The following is a 17152-nucleotide window of genomic DNA, read 5'->3' as shown; positions in this document are numbered from 1 at the left end:
AATTGCATCTGCAATTTTCATAAGCACTTGTATTATAACTAATAAAAACTCTGCCAACTGATTAGTCAGAGCTTCCTTTTTAATTAATTAAAATGTTTTAAATCAATGTATTTAACCAACTACTTGACCGAACATTGCAGCACACACACACACACACATTTTGCTCCTACCTGAATTTTCCATTGAAGAACCATTTTTTAACAGCTCTATATATTTTCATCAGAGCTTTGGAACTGGGCATGTAGATTCCTTTTCAGCTAATCAAGAGAAGCAATTAAGCACTAGGTTCCTTAAATAGTATTCTGTCACAAGCCTTCATGTTTCCGTCACAGTACATATGGTCCAATTGTTTACAGATTAAAAAGAACGAATGAAAGAATGAATTATTTTTTTAAAAAAAAATCCCTGCTCAGATGTTAAATCAAGATGTTTTCTTCACTTTCAAATGATGGGCTGGCTGCCAACACTTTCAATGAGAAATTCAGAAGGCTTATTTTTTATATATATAAAAAGCCAAACGCATATCTCATGTTTGGACGTTAGTGTGTGATGGCCCATCAACATCAGGATTGATGGAAAAGAAGCTGTTCTTAAGGCATATGTTCAGCTCTCTGCAGAAAGAATACTCTTGGGGAAAGTGTTCTTTGTGAGTTTATGAGATGAGAGCAAAAAACTAGGAGCAAAATAGGTCTTAGGCATGAATTGGTACCGTGACACAGAGGCAGGGCCACCTGCCAGTGATAACATTTGCCCCACAGCACCATCTGGCAGCCAGAAGCTCCCAAAGTTAAATCAAAATGGATGCTAAATGTGTTGTAGCTGGATCGAAAACTAACCCATTTGTATGCCCCTTTTCTGAGTCCAGAAACATTCATGGTCATCTTCAACATGGTGCTTTCTTTTTTATATATAATAATTTTTATTAAGTTTTCCATTTTAACAATCCAATCAAATCACATTAATTATTCCAGATTATACAAATACATATCATAAAGTCCAAATGTTTTGCCAAATTATAATTTTTTTGTTGGGGGTTCCCATGCTTCGAGTTCAGTGGGGTCTGATCATCTCATATTTCTGATGCTTTTAGTGTTCACCAGTCCCATCTTTCAATCTTCTTCTTATTATCCTTTCTTCTTTAATAGCCTCTGAGTTGTTTCCACAGGCGAGTTAAACTAAACAATATTATGCTTCTGTGTGAACCTTGTTCAACATGGTGCTTTCAATCTAGATTGATTCTAGATCCTGCCATCCATAAGGTATGCATTGATATGCATTTGAAAAGCTTCCACTTGAATAGGTTATCCGTGTATTTTCCTCCATGCACGTGCCTATGGTGAATGAGCAAGGAAGTGTTGATTGCGATCTTAGGCTGGATCTAGACACATCAAAATAATGTTTCAGGAAAAAGCGTTGTAAACCTCATAATGAGAAATCATGTTGCCGAAAGACGGAACGCCACAGTACCATCTGGTGTCACAGTGTTATAATGTATTTACGACGCTTTTTCTTTACTCATGTAGCTGAGTCCTTAGTATATGCCCACCCACAACACAATTGGGCGCATGCAGATACACTGGACCCCGCCATTGCTGGGAGCTTCTGTTGTCATCTATATTCAAACGGACACACCACAGGGTGTTGCAGAATGCATCTGTAATGAGATTTTATTTTCAGAATGAAATCAGTTTCTCAAGAACCTCCCCTCCCCCCCCAAAAAATGCAAGAAATCTAGATTGTGCATAGAAAAAGCAAGTACTCAAGCTCCATGGGATCTATAATAAAATGTGTGTTTACAGCCATAGTCTATGGCATCAGCTGTCTCTTTGCATCATTGACAACTGAAGTCATTCTTTGAACATATTGGAAATTTCATTGGCTTCTTGGTCTGAGTGTCTACATGCCTAATTATGCGATCAGAAACAAACATTTGCAGATCATGAAAAACTGATCATATGATCTGCACAGTTTTTGTTTTTTTCCAGTCACAGAATTGGTTATTTAGCTGTTCAGACTTCTTAACTATAGCCTACAATTTGATACCAGCACTTGTTGCTTTTATGAACCAATGAACTTCTCAGAAAGTTCAAGGGGTGAGTTTACATCACTGACAATTGAGAATTTCAAGTCAGAGGCTAATTGTAGGGGTGAACAGTATGATCAAATTAAAGCTATGAATGAATCTGTCACTACCCTAAATGTCAAAATAAAAACTGTTCCCCTAAAGGAAATATTTCCAGATGGGGTTGATGCTTTTTAATTCACTTTTTAGAGAAAGAAAGGGGAGGGGGGACTAGCTAACACATTAAGCATTTTGTGGAACTTCCATTTTAATTCCACTTCCAGCTAATTACATAACAGCAACACCTCATCAGTGCTAATGGTCTCTATTATTAAAGTAACCAGACAGAAGGGAGATGACAAAGAATCCAGTTCATAATCCTTTGATTTCAAAACAAATTTATCAGAGCTGATACACACAGTCAAAACCTGTGTGCAAGTGTTGCATCTTCCATGCAGATGTACAGCATTTGCATAGAAAACATAATATAAATTCTGTCCCCACAGACATGACAATAGTTTTTCAGTGGAGATTCACATGCTTGCAGCAGCACGTCTTATTGCATTGTGATCACCAGTCTCGCTTTTACGTATCTGCAACTCCATGCTAATGCAGTCTATGGCACAGTCACCATGATCCCCCTCAAAAGCAGTTTGGATCATCTAGTTGAATTAGTCAGTAGTTCTATGCACTGAAGAAAAGTTCTATGGGGCTTCAGGGAAGTTTTGTCACAATGTAAGTCTAGATGACAGTCTCCCAGCCTGTTCACTGTACTAGTCTGGATTCTGGAAGATTGACTGTGGAGTCTCATCATTTTTAGGAAACAAAGCCTACTTTTTTGAGTTAAATTCCATCCCTGGTTTCATTTCACTCTGGATTAATACCAAAGGCCTAGAATATTTATTTCCACAAATATGCATTACCTCAGGGCTGGCCCAAGACATTTTGGCACCTGAGGCGAACCACCACAAAATGACTTCTTCACACACACCTGGCCCACTAGCCAGGGAGGAAGAGGAGAGTGAATATCTACATCAGGAACAAGGGGGAGATCAAATTAACCTCACCTAACGGTTGAAGTGGAAATCGAAAGGGGAAAGGGGCTCACTCTGAATCAGTCCTGCTGGGTGCAGAGCCCAGGAGACCCATCAGAGGTCAACTTCCACCATTTCCTCCCTAGGGGTGGGAAAAGACCAGCAGCATCTCTTATGGAGGCAAAATTGGGGGCGCTGTTGAGGAAGATGGAGATTCAATCTCCAAGGAACACATGGCAGTGGCAGTGGCCAATGCATTCCTTGAAGGCCAGACCTGCTGTCCTTGTGGATCCTGTCACCTGAGGTGGTCATCTCATTTTGACTCATGGGTGGGCTGTCCTGCATTACCTTAAAAATGCTGAATTGTATCTTCATATGAGTTGCATTGGATGAGTATACCTTTAGTACAGTGGTACCTCAGGTTACATACACTTCAGGTTACATGCACTTCAGGTTACAGACTCCGCTAACCCAGAAATATTGCTTCAGGTTAAGAACTTTTCTTCAGGATGAGAACAGAAATCATGCTCTGGTGGCGCAGCAACAGCAGGAGGCCCCATTAGCTAAAGTGGTGCTTCAGGTTAAGAACAGTTTCAGGTTAAGAATGGACCTCCGGAACGAATTAAGTACTTAACCCGAGGTACCACTGTATTGTGAAGTTCTCAGATATCCCACAGGGAAAGAAAAGCACTTGTTCCTCCTCCTCCTCCTCTCCTTATTTTTAGTAATTCTAAATAATGTTTACTGAAACTACAGTGATTTCCAGTTTCCTAATGTTGTAAGGTATTTCTTTTGCATTCCAATAAAGCAGATGTGCCTATCGTTAAATGCTAGCACACTTAACTATATAGTGCATTTATTATGTGGATGTTCCATGTACCTAAATGGGTTGTGTTTTGCAGTCCTGGGTGTGTCCCACTCCACCCCTGCTCCTGATGCAAATTGAAAGGTTTAATCCCTCTCACTCCCCCATCTAGGTCTTATGCAGAGTCAAGTCCTCCTGCCTTCTGTCTCCATTTTAAACACAACAACTATAGAATGGTATTGAGTTTAGTTTGTCCCTAAGAGTGTGAGGCCCTGACTACAGCAGCAGGGGATTGTAAATATCCTTTTGGGAAGCTGGGATCAGAAAGTACGAAGGGCACACACACACAAAAAAATGCTGATAATGTTTTGGGTATGTGAAAGACTTCCAAAGTGCATTTTACATTGCCCAGCACAACCAGTGACAAAAATGTCCGGTAATTACTAAAAGGGTTGGCTCTGCTGTTGGAGATATGTGTGAAAACATATGTGCTTTAGTAAATTCATGATTGCAAGGAAGTGTTGAATGCCAGATCTAGCAAGGCATCAACTGAGGGTTTTTCTGTTTTCTTCTTCTTTTTTGGTGATATTGAATTAAGCAAGACACACAATGATAAGTAAATATGGAGTTCATTTCGTACAATGAAATCACCATGTTGCTGGCATTATCTGAGAATTGTTTGCTACGGCATCATATGTTGCATACAATGGGGTACCCATCTGTTTTTTCTAAATATAGCCAAGTTTGTTTTGCCTAAATTTACACCCTCTTGAACATCCTAGGTTGGTGCATTTGTCTTGGATTTGATTATTATTGGATAAGTGGCTCTACTTAGAAGGGATTGTTGGAAATGGAGCAGAGATGGGGCAGAATTTAAAGCAGACCTGAAAAAAACTGTAACAATGAATAATGATGTGGAAGAGGGAACATTTTAAGCCACATTCCAGCCACCTTAATGATAAACCTGAATTCCAAGGAAGGGTTTTAAGATGTGTAATAACTAAAGTAGAGCTTCTACAATCATTTTTTTTTTTAAATGTATTGACTTAAATCACAAATGGAAAAATATTTATGTACTTCTGGGAGAAAATGAGTTTTGGAGTAAATGATCAACACAAAAACCCCATTCAACCTGTCTGCCCCAAATCACATAAGAGTGAGAACAGGGAAATGCTCATTGGGTCATGCCCTCTTGTCCATCATCACTGCCCTCCATGCATTGCAGATTGAATGTCTGCAGGAAGAGCATGCCAAAGTTGTGTTTAGGAGGGTGTGTAGCTCAGTAGTATAAGCTGCATGCAGAAGGTCCCTGATTCAGACGTGGGTGTCTTGGAAAGAGTTCTGCCTGAAATCTTGGGACAGTCGCTGCCAGTCAGTGTAGACAATAATAAGCTTGATAGGCTGATGGCTTGACTTGGAATAAGGCAGCTTCCTACGTTTTTAAGCTCTCCAAGCTTTGGATGCCTGCTGTCTATTTATCTGGTTCAGTGAGGTGTTGCTTTGCTTTGAGTTTCAGCAGTTAAGCAGCTCAGACCAAGAGCTTATGTAGGAGCTGGAGGCCCCAGCCCTTTCTAGCTGTTAGGCAGGTGTTGGATCCAGGCAGGTGCCTCTTCAGTCTCCCCCTGCCTCCTAAGTAGCTGAGCACTTTGCTGGCAGCCCTGAAGCTCCTACCTGGCTCACCGTGTCATCCATTCCAGTGGCCCTGGGGGTAACATGAAGGACTTTGAGAACCAGCCAGGAACCCAGGCAATTGGTATTGAGGCTTCTGGTCCAGGGCCTAGGATGCCTGGATCCAATGGATTCTCAGAGTCATTGGTAGGGCAGAAATCTTCTGTGGGTCCTGCTCCTCCTCCACGGAAACCCCAGGTACCAGGCCCGGACAGAGCTGGACCTGACCTCTGCATAATCAGACTTCTAAATTGTGTGGGAAGCCAACACAAGGAGGGAAAGCTGCCAGCTGCAGACAAAAGAAAATACTTCCTCACATAGCACATAGTTCAGCTATGGAATTCACTTCCAGGAGAAGTTGTGATTGTCAGCAACTTGGATGGCTTTAAAAGAGGATTAGACAAATTCATGGAGGAGAGGGCTACCATTTGTTACTAGCCATAATGGTTATGTTCTGTCTCCACTGTTGAAGCCAATATGTCTCTGGATACCAGTTGTTCAGAACTGAAAGTAGGGAGAGTACTATGAGAGGCCTCCCATCTGACCGTGAATGCTGAACTAGATAAACCTTTGGTGATGTCTTCTGATGAGGACAAAATGGGAAGGATAGAGAATCTTGAGCTCCTTGGAGGAACGGTGGAATATAATGGTAATAAACCAACCAACCAACCAACCAACCAACCAACCAACCCATAAGCTACAGTTGAGGGAGTTGGGTATGTTTAGTCTGGAAAAGAGAAGAGAGAACAGAGATAGGATACTTGAACAGAGATAGATACTTGAAGTACCTACAGCTTGTCACATGGAAGATGGAGCTACAGAAAGTAGGGCCCAAACCAATGGATTCAAATTACAAAAAATGAGATTCTGTCTAAACACCAGGAATAACTTTCTGTCAGTAAGAGCTGATCAATGGTGGAATGGACTCCCTTGGGAGGGTGTGGACTCTCCTTCCCTGTAGATTTTTAAGCAGAGGTTGGATGGCCATCTGTCACAGATGCTTTAGTTGAGATTCCTGAATTGCAGAGGGTTGGACTAGATGGCCCTTGGGATCCCTTCCAACTCTTCAATTTTATGATTCTGTGCTGAGAAGTTGTACCACTTGAATGCCTAAATAGCAACCAGTGACTCCAATCACATCATATCATTTCTTCTTATTAATAAGCCCCATCAGTGTTCAGAATATGGAGCAGAATGTCATGAACAAAAAGACAAGGTCTTTGACCCCCAAAGGGCTTTGTATCTAATTATATCAGAGGAAAGTACCAAAACTGAGCAGTAAACAGAAACACTGGATCAGAAAGACTGATCTGCAAAGGGAGAAAAACTTTCTTAACCTATTTTTCTAATGTGATCGTAATGTGGGACTCCTTCTGAAACTCATGGCATATTTGATAAATGGTACTTTGTGTACTCCTAGAATAGTGCTGGTGCCATATGCCTTCAGGAAAAGTTATTAAAGGGGTTTTGTATGGGAGGGCATTCCTGGTTCTATCAGCAGAATAACACTCTTGACAATGGAATTAAATCTTTGACTTGGCTGGCTTATCAGCAAACAATAGGGCGGCCCATGGAAGACATTTTTAATACAAAAGGTTTTTCCCTTCCTTTTCCCCCTGTGAACCATATTGTAAAAGATGTGAACCATAAGTAAAAGATTAGGAAACAATGTGGAAGTGATTGATTCCTCAGATAGTGTTTTTTTAAAGGGGGGAAAAAAACAAAATTCTCCTCATTTCCACCCCATCCCCACACCATTATTCATTTTCTCTTACTATCCAATTTTTCAGCTCTGGACAAAACATAAATGTAGCCAGCCAGGGGCAAAATTATCTCCTCCTTCTTTCATCCTCTTCTGAATCACTGCAATGGTGGCACCAGAAGGGTGGTGAGAATCTAAAATGACCCTTTGAGCCACATGTATTTTATTTACTCACTGTTTTCTAGAACAAGGGTAGCCAACGTGGTGGCTGTCAGATGTTGTTCAACTCCTATCAGCTCCATCCCAGCATAGCCACTTTGATTCTGCTACAGGAGCACTGCAGAGCGTTCAGATCCAACATTCAAAAAATTATTTGAGGGTTTTTTGATTGCTCAAGTGAAACTCTGGGAAAGTGTCAATCCCACTTGGGTTGGGTTGAATGGAAGGAGGGGGGGTCTCCTATAACTCTTCACAGAATCATAGAAACGTAGAATTGTAGAGTTGGAAGGAACCTTGAGGGCTATTTAGTCCAAATCCCTTTCAGGAATCTCAATGAAAGCATGCATGACAGATGGTCAGCATACCTCTGTTTAAAAACCTCCAAGGAAGGAGAGTCCACCACATTCCAAGGGAGGCCATCCCACATTTGAACAGCTCTTACCATCAGAAAGTTCTTCCTGATGTTTAGTCTGAATCTCCTTTTGTGTAACTTGAAGCCATTGGTTTGGGTCCTAGTCTCCAGAGCAGGAAAACATGAGCTCAGTGGCGTAGCGTGGGGGGTGCAGGGGGGGCCGGCCGCACCGGGCGCAACATCTGGGGTTAGGGCAAATCCATGGGTTAGGGGGCGCAAATTACTTGCCTTGCCCCGGGTGCTGACAACCCACGCTACGCCACTGCATGAGCTTGCTCCATCTTCCATGTGACAGCCATGTGCTGAAGTTACTTGAACAGGGAAATTAGTTTGTATTGTGATGGAGGCACATCCAAAAATATCAGCTATTTTAGTTGCCTTAAAGAAATTAAGGGATTGTGTTTGTTAACATCAGGCTTGATTCTGCTACTTCCAAAATTCAGGATGGCCACCAACCTCTGTTGGTGAGGGGCTAGAGTGTTTTGTTTTGTTTTGTTTTTGTTTTTAGTAGGTATGTTCGCATTGTCATTTTACCAAAAATAAAATAAAATGGTATGGCTGTTTGGGGAGGGGAAATCCATTCTTTCAAAAAACAAAACAAAACAAAAACTATGTAGGTGCAGATTTCATGCGCTTATATGGAGAAGCCAGAAAGTTATGGCTGTTTTGGCTTCCAAATGCAAGTCAGCAAGTGGTTTTCTGAATACAGCCTCATATTCAGGATCTGAGGTGAGGCCCTTCTGAAATTATCCCAACTCAACGGAGGCCAAATCTGAAGTGCCAGAAAGGACCCTGAGGCAAAGCAGGGAGGGTCTTGCACAGCCATAAGATATGGATGCTTAAAGCAACACTGAGCACTCCCTGTTTGAATTGCTTTTCTTAGTAAGAAGTGATCTCTATAATATTTCTTTTAAAAAGTGATGTTTGTAATTGTGATGCCTGAAATGTAAAGCAGGTTTATTCAACCCGATAAAAGTTGTATTATACGAATACATCTTGGGAAGTGGAAGCTTATTACAGCTCGTGCATTTGCATTAGAGCAATTGCCAGCTCCTAATGTGAAGCTGAATGCCTGTGTGAGGAGGACTTTACATATTTTTATTTTTGAGTAGGGAGTGTGTGCTTATCCCTTGTGTCTGTGGATGGAGTAAGGAAACCTGTCAAATTTCTTCTTTAAAAAAAGCTGCAGGAAAGGATCTCAGGTTTAATTTAAAGTGGATAATCATACAGTTCCTTTGGGTCTAACTTCAACAAAATGATTTAAGTTATTTTTTGCTATCTCTGACTTCAGTGCACTGAAGACATGAAGCAAAAAATAAATGTCTTATAATACTGTATTCCTAAAAACTATATTCCACTTGAATATTGAGTCAAATGCTGATCTGAACCAAGCATACACCTTTATTCTCTATCTCTTGCTGTACTGCTTGAGCATCTTAGAATTGACCAGAATTCTGCTCCCCTGATTCAGTATCACAACTTACGGTATTGTGCTCTGGCATTGGATGTTGAACCCATAAGAGTAGAGCATCACCAGTGATGCCTGCCTTCTGCTACAACAGCATCAACAGTTACCTACTGCACTATTTGTTTCCGGCACCTAAAACGGCATGAGTGAATAAGTGGAAAGAGGCTCCAATTTATTTATTCCTAGTCATAAGGATTAAATTAAAGATAAAGGTAAGGTAAAGGACCCCTGGATGGTTAAGTCCAGTCAAAGGCGAATATGGGGTTCAGCACTCATCTCACTTTCAGGCCAAGGGAGCTGGAGTTTGTAAGTGGCACATGGTTAAACAGGAAAAATGACCACAAATCTGGGAAGGCACCACTGACAGGAAAAAAGAGAGGAAGAAACTCCAGGTGTTGGTAGAGAGATTTATTCCAGGGCTGGTGCATTTTGGAATAATCCTTCTTCAGGGGCACATTTTGAATAGTAATTCTCATCAAATGCACAAACCCCTATGCACTTGATGAGAACTGCTATCAAAACATGCTCCTGAAGAAGGGATATTCCAACACACATTGGATTGGAAATAAATCTTTCTTCATGATTCAATAATATCCAGACCTTTCCATGCACAGATTTCTTTGTGTGTCATCAATGGTTCTGTGGTTTGCAGCAATATGGGCACTTAGAGGACCACTTTGCATTCAAGCAGTATTCATATGAAAATCATGCATTCAGTAAACATGAATTCACCCCTCACCTCCAGCTGTTCAACTGAATGTCTGCATAGAGCAGGCATGTGTACCATTGTATGCAGGTAATGCTCTGTCAGTTGGGATCCCTGGTAAAGCAGGATCTGGCCCGTGTAGCTCTCTTCCAGGCTTCAACTGAATTTGTGGAGGTCAAGAGGGGAGACATTGCATGCAGCCTTGCCCCCAAATGTTCAGCGAGGTTGAATCCCTATATCCACTTAGTGAAAGTGTTGTTGTTGTTTAGTCATGTCCGACTCTTCGTGACCCCATGGACCAGAGCACGCCAGGCACTCCTGTCTTCCACTGCTTCCCACAGTTTGGTCAAACTCATGTTCGTAGCTTTGAGAACACTGTCCAACCATCTCGTCCTCTGTCGTCCCCTTCCCCTTGTGCCCTCCATCTTTCCCAACATCAGGGTCTTTTCCAGGGAGTCTTCTCTTCTCATGAGGTGGCCAGAGTATTGGAACCTCAGCTTCAGGATCTGTCCTTCCAGTGAGCACTCAGGGCTGATTTCCTTCAGAATGGATAGGTTTGATCTTCTTGCAGTCCATGGGACTCTCAAGAGTCTCCTCCAGCACCATAATTCAAAAGCATCAATTCTTCAGCAATCAGCCTTCTTTATGGTCCAGCTCTCACTTCCATACATCACTACTGGGAAAACCATAGCTTTAACTATGCGGACTTTGTCGGCAAGGTGATGGCTCTGCTTTTTAAGATGCTGTTAGTGGAAGTAAGTCCCATTGAATCCAGTGTGCCTTGCCTCTGAGCAACCTATATAGGATTGCATTGTGAATATGTGATCAGGGTTTTAATCCAAGGAGTGTGTGTGTGTATTTCTGAGGCTAAATTTCAGCCTTCCCCAACCTGGAGACTTTCAGATGTTTTGCACTCCTAGCTCCCATCAGCCCCAGCATGCTCAGTCAGTGGTCAGGGATGATGGGAGTTGCAGTCTGTAGTCCAACAGCATGCTTGGAAAGGCAGTTACATTGCATTGAGTTGCTTTCGTCACTGTACTCAGTTTAAAGATGGGGAAAACAGGCAACTCTCAATATTTTTTAGTTATTTACAAATACTTCCACTTCTGCACACAAGTGTGCAAAATCACCTCAATCTGTTGCAAAAGGAGAACATGGAATAACCACAGGACCTGTTTTGAAAAGATAAAGTGCCCTATAACCTGTGGGCACAAGTATCACTCGGTGTTAGGAAGATACGAACCATTCTAAATTCCAATGTGATGATGGGTCTTATATACAAATTGAATTTCCCTATCTCTCTTTTGCCCAACACTCTCAATACAGTGTTTGTCAGAATATGGAAATGTTGCCATGGGAAACTTTGGCTCTGGGATGGGGAGCACTACTAGAGAACGAGTGAAATGGAATTTCTTCAAGCAGATAACAGAAGAATCTGCGGCTTAGGTGCTGCAGGCCTTCTGTTTGAGGAAACTTCTAACTGTAGCCTAGTGGTGTGCTATCTCCTCTCGGCCTTAAAGATTTTAGAAATATCCTTTCCCCATTTAAAAGCTAACGGACTGTACAGGTCTGAGAGCCTTTCCCTACCCGTTCTGCCTTGATAAAGTGAGCAGATGTTAATTGGACAAAGAGCAAAGGAGGGTTTAAAGACCTTCAGAGCATTACTCTGATTTATTTTGCCTTGAACTCCCATTTATATATAGATTGGAAGGGAATGTTGTGTTGCTCTTTCAGGCCATTCTTCCCTCCCTTTCTCTGTGACATTCTTGATATACGTCACCTTGATAAATTGGCCCCTTCTCTGTCTGTCAAAAGACATCTTTAAAGAACAATAATCCATGTGAAGTGCAAACCCTGCCACCTGAATAAGCTAAACTCTGCAGATCTGAGAGCAGCTTTGCTTACTTAAGAATGAAATGCTGATGTTCAAGAGCTCTCACTCGCTTGTCGCTCACCACAGCCGAGGTTGGTGCAGCTGTGATCCTGGATAATAGCACAATGAATATAGCGTACAAGTTCCCAGTGCCAAAATGACCTCCTCTGGCCTCAATTCACTGCCCACTCACCCAACCTTTATACCTCCTCCATACTTTAACATATCCTCCAACATAATAAGCCCGCCACCACTAATGTTATAAAGTAGTATTTGTGCCTAATTGGTAGGGAGGTGACAGACCATTCTGGTAATGTTGTGAAACTGTAAGAAAAGGGGAGTGAGAGCATTCACAGGCCCAGCAGTAATTATCCACTAATTTGGCCTGTTTGTGTAGGGACAGCTCATTATAGCCCTTAAGAAACCCCCAAATAAAGCAAGAAAGTTGGTAGGAGGTAAGGTTAAATAATTAGTGTTCAGCAGATTAAAAAAAATATCAAAGAACAGGATTAAGGGGGGAAATGTGATGAGAGTAACAACAGAGAATGGTGCAATATCCTTCCCATAAGTGAGTTTTATGTATTTGCAAGTATGTCAGACTCACGTATTATAAGATGCCTAAATGAGTTCAAAAATATACAAACTATGGCATGCAATTTTATTTTATTTCTGTAATTAGAGCAGATCATCATTTTGCAGCTCAGATTGCCAGCTTTATACTCTTTAAGCGACTTGGTAAATCAGTTCTGAAAAGGACTCTCCAATTCAAAAGCAGTATTTTCCATATTTTTCATTGTCACTAAATGCTCCAGTGTGTGCCTTTTATGTTTTGTACATGTTCTTTCCCAGCCTCAAATTTTTAAAAAGTGGTTGCCTGGTCTTAATTTCGTTTTTCTACAACCGGTCGGGAAAAGAAAATAGATGGTACACTGAGCTCCTCAACTCAGATTGCCAGAAAGACTGTTTAAAGTTTACTTTATTTGAATGTCTGGGACTGTGATCAATTTCAGTGATAACCAATAAGTCGGTAAAACTGTGATCCTGTACACACCTGTTCAGGACTAACCCCAACTGAACACCAGTAGGTTTTACTTCTGAATTGACATGAATACATTGCAAGACTGAGTACACACTAACCTGTTTGTAGGTTTTTCTCAGTCTGGATCATTCATGCTTTCCCTCAACCTGCTGCTTTCAATCTAGATCTTGTTGCCCACAAGCATGGATGTAATGGACTGGCTGGATGGAGAGGAGTGGTGGGAGACACTAGCCGGAAAAGCCCCTAGGAAACCTCTGGGGAAGCAGGCTCAGATTCAGGGGATTGGTGGTGGGACAATGATGAGCAGTAAGAGGGAGAAGGAGCAGAATGGGAGGAGGAGGTGTTGGGAGCAGACAAGGCAACAGGGTTTAGTGAGAAGGAAGAGGCTATGGCAGAGAGCAGTACAGACTCCAAGGCTGAGTGTAGGCAGTCTGCGGAAGAGGACAGGAAGTCTTCCCTTCCTGCTGCAACCAGCTCCCCTCTCCCTGTCTCCCAGAACAGGCAAAGAAATGAAGAGGGCAGAAAATGAGAGGCAAGAAGGCGAAACCTTAAGTTATTGGGGAAGGAATCAGGGGAGGAGCCTTAGAGAGCAGAGAGAAGGTGGGGACCTTTAGTCCTTGCAACTGCTTTATTGGGGCAAAAACTCCCGGAAAGAGTAGCTGAGACCACTAGGCCACAGCTGCGGTTTCTTTCCTTCACTGGCCTCGAGTGATTTATTGTTTCATTGCTGACCTATGCCTGACTTCAAATCTGAGCCTGGGTGTGGTTACTTAATATGCATTGGAAAACCGTCCTCTTGATTAGGTCGTCCACCACTTTTCATCCCTGCACATGGCCCAGATGAATGAAAAAGGAAGTGGTGATTGTGATCTTGGTATATACCCACTAACGTCATTGAGCATGTGTGAATGGCCATAGGTCTGTGGTAGATCATCTGCCTTGCATGCAAAAGGTCCCAGTATCAATCTGGGACATCTCCAGGTAGGACTGGGAGAGCCACTGCCAATCTGTCTCATCAATACTACAGTGTGGGGTTATGCATAATCAATCTGAAAGGAGCTTTCATTTTTGGAATGAAATTAGTTAGATTTGTCTTTAAATGCAAACTGATTTGAATTTCTCCCACAACCCTCATATGGCTGCTCCCTTGTCTCTCTTGCCTCTACTATGTCGAATTCTGGATTGTAAACACTCCAGGGCAGAGACCTCCCTTTTCGTTTGTATTCCATAAAGCCACAGGCACAGTCATAACACTATATGAATAAGAATAAAATAACAGTGCTGCGGGGAAAATGCTCTGTACATTCACAGAGGCATTGTCATTATTGCAAGAACAAAATAAAGAAGAATCGATGAAAAACTGAAATTATTACCGTATATTTCTACATCAAGGATATGTGTGTCCTGTAATAAGTTTAGAGAGGGAAGTGAAAACACACACACACACACTGACCAAAAAGTTGGGTGTTGCAGCAGGTCATGTTGTCTGCCTGTGCCTGAAATGCCAACTCTTTTGAAGTTCCTTGGCAAATTCTCATTGGCATCTGCAGATTAGGGCTGTACACTGGAAGGATAGACCACACTGTGAGGGGCTCTTAAGCTAAACATTGCTGTGATCCACTCCCACACATGCTTTCTGCTTTGCAGCTCTGATCTCTGTTGACATATGTTTAAAGACTTGTCTGAAAGCAGGTTATCATGTCCTCTTGAGCCAGTTAAGCTATCACTTGAATTGGAATGCATCAAGAGTTTATACCGGTAAACAGAGAGGAGTACCAGAGCCAACCGATAAATTTGCTTTAAATTTTCAGACCTTTCTCAGTTTCTGGGCAATGTCAGGTGCTGATCATTTTAACTACATTTAGCATTGCTGTAGGCAAGATAGCATTGCTGTATAGGACTACCTAGTATACCTTCTAGTGGTCAAGATACACTTGGCACAGATAAGAATGATAAAAGCTACAATAGTGACTGTGCCTTTTTGTATTTCCCTATACTGAGGCACTCATCCATGTAAAAAGGTTGGAGAATCAAATTCTCTATGCTGGCTTGCTACTGTTCTTATGCAGTATTGTAAATGGTTATCTCTATTTTTTAATAATTCTGGAAATTCTAGCTAGGGACTTCAAATGTTGGCCCTACCTTGTTAGCTAATTTCATTACTCGGCAGTTCCTATGGCCATATCAGTGTCCTAATGAACACTGCACATTATCAATGTAGAAGATAAAAAGGAGAGTTTATTAATTAATCCCAGTTCAAAACTCGGGCTCTTTTTTTCTTACAATAGTAAGGCTACTAATTAGTATGGCTTTGGATTTTTTTGTGCTGTGTGGACACCTGTTGACTAAGAACTGAAACAAGACCACTACTCAGTTTTGTATACACCCAACAGATGATGATAATGTTCATTCATTCACCAGTACAGGGTCCCACAGCAGAAGAGCTGGAGTGAACTTTTTGAGCTACTTCTGTTGAAATCTACAATTTAATACAATGAAGAGAATACTTTATTTATTCAGACGTATAGCCGGTTACGTCCTGTGTGTTTATTGAAGAGCTAAAGTGAGCACCAGACCAGAGCAGTGTCAAATGCTTCCTCTCCTTATTCCTTCTTTTAGTAAAAGGTTTCCTGCAATAAAACACAGGCATCTGGCTTTCCCCATCCATTGCATTTGTTGATTTATAGGGAGGAATCCAACAAACCTACTTTTATGCCCTCTTTCTTTTTAAATGTATCTGTTCAGTCTGATGCTAACCTGATCTAATTAATTCAGTGCATCTGATGTCTTAGTTTAACAGATTAAACTTTATCCAATCTCTTTTACCTTCTGGAATTTCAGTTCAACATTTTAGCATATGCAATCTAACATGCACATTGAAAATTCCAAAAATGTAACATGCAAGTCTATAGCAAGAGATAGGTAGCCGTGTTGGTCTGCCATAGTCAAAACAAAACAAATTCCTTCCAGTAGCACCTTAAAGACCAACTAAGTCAGTTCTTGGTATGAGCTTTCGTGTGCATGCACACTTCTTCAGATACACTGTATCTGAAGAAGTGTGCATGCACACGAAAGCTCATACCAAGAACTGACTTAGTTGGTCTTTAAGGTGCTACTGGAAGGAATTTGTTTTGTTTTGACTATAGCAAGAGAGGTAGCATTCTAATACACCTTTAAAATTCAACCATAGCATTTTTATTTTGAGTTCTGGATGGCTTATAGATGAAAGGATGCTGTGTTTGCATGTTGAATGAATCTCATCTAAATCGTACTTGGTAGGATCTTGGGGGCTTGGGTTCAGCTCTGTTCTTTGCAGTAGGGGCTAATGAAGAAATAGGTATTTTGTGTACCCATTCAATGGGCATGCCTGCTACTTGTAGTCTCATGGCCATAACTGAATTCACCAGCAATGTAGCAATTTAAGTATAATGAATCACCAGTTTAGGAAGAAGAAGCAAGGAACCAGATATAGAACTTTTAGAATTTTGGCTTTTATTCAATGTCAAAGATCTTGCCAGTATCGCAAACACAGCACTCTTAGAATGGTTCAAAATGATTTAGAGTATTGCTTTATTAACAGCTAGCAACCTTGTACCTGGTTGTTGTGTTACTTGGGACTTCTGGGAAACAAAAACTCAGTATTTTAAATCAATGGTTATTTCAGTGGAATTTTGAAAGAGTCAGTCTGCCATCTTGATTCAAAATGGCATCCAGCTGTAGCCAAACATAGACAGTAAACTTGCCCCTTGAGTCCAACAGCACCTGTGTTCCCTGTCCTTGAATTAAAACTTGCAGATGTCAAAGAAGATTAATTGTCATATGCAGCAATGCATAGGCAGTGGCCTAACAAACCATATTTTTATTATTTTTTTAATGCTACACAAGGATGTGTAGAAAAGACGTGGTAATTTGGATATACAAAATAGAGTGACTATGTATACACTATCCAGATTGGTGTTCTAGTTCACACAAAAAGCACCTCCAGATATGTACCACCAGCAGAATGTAAAACCCAATGGTGACACACTCAAGGAAAATGTGTGGGACTGCCTTGTGTCTGAATTGTTCCTACATCCAAAGATTATTAAGAAGTGTGCAAAGCCATGTACACTCTGTGTCAGCCTTCCCCAAGTTCATGCTCTCATATATTTGGGATGAGAAATC

The 17152-nt window shown here is 41.4% G+C and overlaps 1 long non-coding RNA gene across 1 annotated transcript in view; it reads left to right on the top strand.

Annotated features, from left to right (window-relative positions):
* LOC309352216 overlaps positions 1-17152 on the top strand; it is a 450312-nt gene that overhangs the window by 398781 nt on the left and 34379 nt on the right. The gene's annotated exons all lie outside the window — the stretch shown is intronic.

Source organism: Podarcis erhardii, assembly GCF_964252035.2.
Source record: "Podarcis erhardii genome assembly, chromosome: 11".
Classification (NCBI taxonomy): Eukaryota; Metazoa; Chordata; class Lepidosauria; order Squamata; family Lacertidae; genus Podarcis; species Podarcis erhardii.
Note: the sequence above shows the minus strand (reverse complement) of the source record. Positions and strands in the feature narration are given on the sequence as shown.